Source organism: Hibiscus syriacus, unplaced genomic scaffold (genome assembly GCF_006381635.1).
Source record: "Hibiscus syriacus cultivar Baekdansim isolate YM2019G1 unplaced genomic scaffold, ASM638163v2 tig00112402_pilon, whole genome shotgun sequence".
Classification (NCBI taxonomy): Eukaryota; Viridiplantae; Streptophyta; class Magnoliopsida; order Malvales; family Malvaceae; genus Hibiscus; species Hibiscus syriacus.
The window spans coordinates 2809994-2817757 of NW_024063323.1; the positions used below are offsets into that span (position 1 = coordinate 2809994).

Consider the following 7764-nt stretch of genomic DNA (forward strand, 5'->3'; position numbering starts at 1 on the left):
CAGCGTTTGTATAAAAAACCACTAAAGTACGAGTCTATAGCGACGTTTGTATAAAATGCCACTAAAGTACAATCTTCAGCGGCGTTTGTTTAAAAACGCCACTAAAGTACAATCTTCAGCGGTGTTTATATAAAAATCCCACTAAAGTACTAGTATTTAGTGACGTTTGTTCTAAAACGCCACTAAAAATGCCACTATAAACCTATTTTGTTGTAGTGTAGTGTTTCTTATAACATTATCGCTACGATTTCCGACAAGGTTATCGCTAGGTTTTTCCATAACTATGTGTGTTTTTATAATCTAAATATATAAAGATCACGTTTTTTAATATTATATTTTTAAACTAATAAAATATGTTTTAAAAATTAACGAGTTAAATAGATTAAAAGCGTTAAATCAATCAGATATTTGAAAAAAAATAGGATTTGTTTGTTTCATTGTAATTGTTTTTTCCGCAAAATGTTTTTTCCCTATTTTTCAGTGTTTGGTTGGCGGAAAATAGATTGACCATTATAATTCCATTTTTCTGATCAACATAATTTTCTTTATTTTTTTGCAAAAAAAGACTTACTGTCTAATTTTCTGTTACTCATTTTCTTAACTTTTCCCTTTAAAGAATTAATACTCAAAATAATATTAATTTATATATTTAATATTAATATAATATTTGGGTGCGATCATACCAGCACTAATGCATTGGATCCCATCAGAACTCTATTGTTAAGCGTGTTTGGGCTAGAGTAGTACTAGGATGGGTGAGCTCTTGGGAAGTCCTCGTTTTGCACCCTTCATAGCCTTGGTTAATAGTTGAATGGAAAACCTAAACCCTAACGTAAAACCCTACCTCACGAAAGTTTCAGGTCAACCAGCACTGCCGTTGGAGCATGAGGCGGTGGTGTCATCACTGTCGATCCTGGAAAGGTTGTGCTCGCCATTGAAGTTTTCAAGAGATGCAAAATAAAAAATGTTGTAATCTTGAGAGAAATTATGAGAATCATCATAGAGATGATGCAGTCGATATGAAAGCAGATGGTGGGGAGGTTGAGTAGGATCAAACTGGGGAGCCGAATGGCGTTTAGGAGGGAATGAAAGTCAATAGACCGTCTTATGCTTATATTGTTTCAGGTAACTCGGAGACGACACGACCATCTCATTTTCTATGTGATATAGATGATGTTGAAGTTTTGGATGAGGATTCCATTGTGGACAATTCATGTCCCATAATTATGGTGCGATTTTTTAGAACGTGTTCATAACAAGATCGACAAAAGCATGAGTCAAGTTCTAGTGATTTGTTTGCTTGATTTTTCTATTGGGTTTAAGACTTTGTTGTCTAGGGTTTTGGCACTATGGAAGCCAATTAGATAGGTGCAATTGGTATACTTATATAACAACTATTATTTGGCTAAATTTTTGAGGGAAGAGGTTTACGTGAAAGCCTTGATCGAGGGGCCTTGGACGATCTATAGTAGTTACCTCACGATGCAACCATGGAGTATATCGTTTTCAATGGCTGAGAAGCATCCTTCTTAAATGCTTGTTTGGGTTTGTGATAGCTTGTGAATGTATATGCTAAGGTAAGTAAATCTATGCAAGTATACATAATCAATGCAAGTAATATAATAGTAAGTATAGTTATCGTCTCCTTAGGGATTGGTGGAAATTATTGATGGTTTTGCTATAGCCAGAGCTAGGTATCATGAACTAGTCCTGTAATTCTTGTCGAAACAAAAACAAGCAGTACCAAAAGAAATAAACGAATGGGAAAGTACTATCTAGGCAAGAAATATTGTGAAGTATGGTGTGTAGAAAAGTTTAGTTGAGGAAAGAAAAAATTGTAAAAGTAAACAAATCAAAATTATTAAGGCAATTAAAAGTGTTGGGTTCAATATATTCAAATAAATCTCTTTACGGAGCACTTAGGTTGGTTTTGCTAAGGCAAAAAGTTATTTTATGTCTAGAATGACTTAGTGTGTTATGCTTAAGTTGCCCGACAGGATTACTGGAGTATTCAAGAATGGTTGCTACAATAATACTACTCGGCGTGAACTACAACCCTTGGTTTGTCAAACTATTATTGTGGCAATACCCTCAGTGTAAACTACAATCGTTGTCTATCCTACTCAAGTAGTTACCCCTTTTAGTCGAATGGAATCTTCTCCTTATCACTAAGGCAGATTAGAACCTCACCATCTCGGATCAGTCCCATTGTTCACATAGATCTTCCCTAACTCTCTCGATATTAGGCATATATTCCTAGAAGAATGACAATCTCTTGAAAACTCTTACAAAGTCTATGAATGTTTTGTCTAGACACCGGGTAATCTCTCGAAAGCTCTTACAGTGTCAAGGCAAAATGTTAAAACAATGAACAAAACAATATTAAGCATAAACGAACTTCTTCATTCAATAACATCAAACAACATTTCATCAAAAGCATAACCAACACCAAGTAAAGTAGTTCATGGTGCGGCAAATATCATCCAAGAGTTAAACATTAAGTACAAGCCCTTTAAGCAGATTGGAAATTAAGAACTAAGGAAGAAACATTCCCAAACAGAGCTCTGTCATGACATTCTGTCCACCACCACGCATACTCCAATGGCCAGCCTCTCTCGATGGCCTAGCCGATGCTCTAGTGAAGTCTGACTATGGAAGACACCAATGACAATTGAGTGGGGGAATGGTGGAAAATAAGGTGCTACAGCTGTTTACTCCATGCCTAGGGTAAATCATCTCCTTTCTTCATCTCTTTGTTGGACGATTATAATAAGGTATTTATAGTGGAAATTTCTAGGGTTTTGTGTCCTTAGAAATTTCATAAATACCCTCGTTGACTTACCCATGTTATTAATAGAAAGGCGGCTAGAAGTAGTCAATTTTCTTGAAGGGTTTGATTGCACGTAAGGATGAAGTTGGGCAAATGACATTAACAGTTTTTGAGTCATGTCAGGTCTGCAAGATAAATTTTGCCTCAGCAAGATAAGTCTATTCCTCACTGTCATCTTCTTATGTTCCTCTAGCCCTGGGAAATAGTTTTTGTCTTGGCAAATAAATTCTTCCTTAATTATTTCCTGCATTAACACAACCAACACAAAACATTTCTCCTCTGCAGCATCAGTTAAGCCAAATAAATCTTGCCTAGGCAAAACTTATCCACCACATGCAAATATGACCTAAGTGCAACTAAATGCAACTAAAATGCTATGATAATGACTTTTAGACACGCAATAACTTGAGTAGAAAGACAGAAAACATAGTCTTTTTACGGAGTTATCAGTTCGGTTACATGTCCTCCCATATAGATATTATTCAAAAACATTATTCCATCGAATCGCGGATACTGTTGGGAGAGTGGTGAAGGTTGACTATAACACATAAGTAGCGGGTAAGGGGAAGTTTGCAAGACTATCTTTGATCATGGATCTTAAGAAACCCTTAAAGTCTTGTATCAAAATATATGGGTTTATTCAGAAACTGTAGTATAAGTGTCTAAGAAATATTTGTTACTCTTGTGGTATTTATGGCCATTCCAGTGGGAAATGTGGTAAGCAATCAATTACAGAGGGAAGTACCCTAGAAGCTATGGCTCAAGGTGAACTAGCGAAGTCAGGGCCAGCTTTCGATTCTTGTGATGAGGACCTCTATGGTCCATGAATGATTATCGACAAAAGGAAGTGTCGGGTTACGAAGGATGTAAGAGAGAAAGTGAATAATGGAAAAACAACAGTGGGTATAAGTAATACTAGGTTCTTGGTTTTGGCGGATGATCATGACAAAGTTATTGTCGTGGAGAGTGGTTGTAACGTCCAAAGGCCTCTTTCACAAATAGTTCAACAAAGGGCTAAAGGAAAGACACCATTAGAGAGTTATGCCATGGCTAATCAGCCTAAAGGAAACAACCTCAATGCGACCTATATGTCATCGAATCCTAGTAAGAAGAAGAGTCAGGATAGTCTAGCGGTAGATAGAATTAAGGTGATTCCCTCTACTGATAAGACGCAAACTAAAGTGGTGTCACACTCAGTCTCTAATGTTCTTGGTACTCATAAAGTTGTGTCAATTGTGGAGAAGGGTTTGGATGGCAGAAAGCCTCTTGCTCCAAAACTGAGCCATCAGGTGAAAGGGGTTTATTTTGCACCCAGTAAGAGTATGCACCGGGGGAAGGATACTGAAGTCGGTACTATTGAAAGGGGCAAATGACTAACGGCTCAGGAATGGGTTCAACAGCTTTCACAACAACTTGGGAATTTAGATAATGGGAATCCTTAGAATTGGGATCACCATATTCGAATGAAGCTAGTAGAGGCTGGTTTATTAAGCAATGGTAAGTCGATGGAAGATTCTGAATCCGGAGATGATCTGGAGGATTCTACGTGAGACTAAGGTTGGTTTTATATCTTTCATTTCTTTCATTATGAATTGTTTATTTTGGAATTTTCAAGGGGCGGTGAGTCCCACTTTCAGGCGTATGCTTAGTTCCATTATGAATGATGTTCAATCAAGTATGATGGCTCTTTTGGAGTCTCATATAAGTGGTGTGCAAGCGGATAAGGTTTTGTTGAAGTTGCAATTTTCTTTTTCATTTCAGGTAGAAGCTTGAGGTTTTAGCGGTCTTCTGTGGGTGATGTGGAAGGATTCAGTGGAGGTGGATGTTATTGCTATCTATAATCAGTTCGTCCATTGTCATTGTCGACATAGTGATCAGATGGATGGGGTGTACATAAATGTTGTATATGCTAGCCCTTGTAAAGCACTTCAAAGGAACTTGTGGCAGTTGCTTTTGGAGTTGGATCCGGGAGGATCAGAAGTGTAGTTATTAGGAGGTGATTTTAACACGGTTGTTAACGCGGTTGTTAATGCGGAGAAACATAAAAGGGGTGCTAGAAGTATCACGAGGGGCATTAAACTTTTTGCGGAGTTTATTCAGGATGCAAGTTTAGTTGATTTGGGGTATGAAGGACAACCTTATACATGGACTTGTGGAACACTTTATCACTGATTAGATCGTTGTCTAGCTAATGGTAAGATGTGCGAATCATGGCTGAATGCTCAGGTTGTTAACCTTGATCGTATGGGGTCTGCTCACCGGTCTATTCATTTTCGTAGTCAGTTAATTGAGGTTGTGGAGGGAGGTAGACCATTCTGTTATATTGCATCCTGGAACAAGTACCCTCAGTTTTATGAGTTTCTTCAGTCGGTGTGGAGTAATAATCAGGATTTGAGATCTAATTTGCATGAATTCGTTGAGAATGTGAGAATTTGGAAATTTGAAATCTTCGGGCATATTGGGAGAAAGAAGCGTTCTTTAATATCTCAAATTCGGGGGTTGAGAGGGCATTATTATCGCATCATTCTGACTTTTTGTGTGAGTTAGAGTATCAATTGCAGTCTGAATTGGAAGTGGTTTTGGAGCAAGATGAGAGTTTCTGAAGCCAAAGAGCCAGTGCTAACTGGATCATTCAGAGGGATCGGAACATGAAATTCTTTCATGCTTCAGTCATGGCTCGACATCTGAGAAATAAAATTCTAGCTCTTAAGGACAATGTGGGCAATTGGTGTAGCGAGACAGACACATTAAATGAGATTTTCGTATCTTTTTATAGCCATCTATTTCATAGTGAGGATTGGAACCGATGTGGTTATGCTAAGGTTCTATTTTGTACGTGTCGGAATACAGTTTGGAGTGGTTAAAGATGCGGTTGTCGGATAGCGAAGTGAATGATACTTTGTTTGGTATGTCCCCTCTAAAATCTCTGGGCCCTGATGGAATTCATGCTGCTTTCCATCAACGCAATTGGAATGTGGTGGGCATTTCAGTTTGTGAGTTTATTCAAGGGGTCTTTGAGCGAGATCAATGGCTGGCTGAATTTAACCATACCCTCTTGGTGTTAATTCAAAAAGTGGCTCTTCCAGAATCGATCAGTCAATTTCGACCCATTAGCCTCTGCAATGTCATTTACAAAATAGTGACGAAAATTATTGTGAACCGATTGAAACCTCTACTCCCGAAATGAATGTTGGAGAATCAAACTAGCTTCGTTTCGGGTAGATCAATTGTGGTTAATATCATTATGGCTCATGAGGTTATTCATTCTATGAGGCGTAAATCTGGTCGACAGGGATGGATGGCTATTAAGATTGACTTAGAGAGAGCGTATCACATATTGGAATGGGTGTTTATTGAGGATACTTTGTGTGATCTAGGTATTCATGACTCGCTTATCCACTTAATTATGAAATGTGTTTCCACGGTAAGTAGTAGTATTCTATGGAATGGGTCTCTAACTGAGATGTTCTATCCCACCCCTCTCATGGTATTCGCCAAAGGGATCCTTTCCACATTGAGCGTTGAGCGCCTGGTGCAGGTGATACGCTCAAGAGTTGATAGTGGCCATTGGAAACCTTTACGTACGTCAAATGCAGGACCTAGTCTCTCCCATTTTTTTTTTGCGGATTACATGCTTCTGTTTGTCGAAGCATCTTTGAACCAGAGTAAGTTGATCCAGTTAGTTCTGTCGCAGTTTTGCTCAACTTCGAGCCAACGGGTGAGTTTGGCCAAGACCAAAATCTTCTTTTCAAAGAATGTTCTCTTGGTAAACCACTTACCTATTAGTCGATTATTTGGTTTTCAAGAGGTGCAAGACTTGGGCGTTTTGATATTGCATGGTAGGGTAACTTCGGGATCCTATCAGTATTTAATCCGTATGGTTCACCTAGATTGAGTGGGTGGGTGATTAAGTCTCTATCTATGACATGAAGAATTACACTTGCCAAGTCTGTTTTCTCTGCTATTCCTGTCTACACAATACAATCTACGATTATCCCGAAATCTATTTGTTTGGCTCTTAAGAAGATCATAAGACGTTTTATTTGGAGTGGTGTTGATAGGAAAAGCGGTGTTCACTTAGTTAAATGAGAGGAGGTGTGTTGGCCAATTCAGCAAGGTGGATTGGGATTTCGCCAGTTTTCGAGACAAAATGATGCTTTTATGATGAAAGTTGCATTTAATGTTTTAGCCAATAAAGATCAGTTGTGGGTGAGGTTTTTACAGGCAAAATATAAATGCAATGAGTTGATTCCAACTGATATAAAACGTGCGGGTAGATCCAAACTTTGGCAAGGTTTGTCAATGATATGGTTTAATGTATGACAAAATGTTAGTTGGTGTATTGGTGATGGCAAATCCGTGGATTTTTGGTTTGACCCTTGGCTTGTGGATTGTGGGCCCGTTGATTGACTATATTGTAGACATCATTTTTTTCATTTAAATTTATTATTATTATTAAATTTATTATTATTATTATTATTATTATTAAATAATATTATTATTATTATATTATTAAATAATTATTACAAGCCCAAATACGTTAGAAGCCCATAACCCTAAACCCACTTACAAAGCCCAAACAGTAACCCTAAACCCAACTAGGTTTTTTTCATCTCATGCCCCAGCCGCCAATGATCTCCACCGTTGGATCTGGCAAGATCCAACGGTCCAAAGCTCTCCAGCTTGAAACCCTAGGGTATCATAACCCTAGGGACCACACGGCCGCCGCCGTTGCTTCCAGACGTTCCAGCTGCCAGCACTACAGCCACGAAGCCGCCGCCTCACCAGAAGCTTCCAAAAGGCCAGTTGCCCCCCCACATGTCGCGGCTATGGGGTGAGTCACCAATAGCTCGGTGACTCACCGAACTTCCCCCTCTAGACCGGTCCGAGCAGGGCTCGGTGGTGGCTATAAAAGCCACCGGATCCTGCAAAAC

The 7764-nt window shown here is 38.7% G+C and overlaps 1 non-coding gene across 1 annotated transcript; it reads left to right on the top strand.

Moving 5' to 3' along the window:
- Positions 1 to 669: 669 nt before the first annotated feature.
- On the top strand, positions 670 to 788 carry LOC120179164. The gene has a single exon (XR_005521588.1). It is a non-coding gene; the product is annotated as a 5S ribosomal RNA (ribosomal RNA).
- Positions 789 to 7764: the final 6976 nt, after the last annotated feature.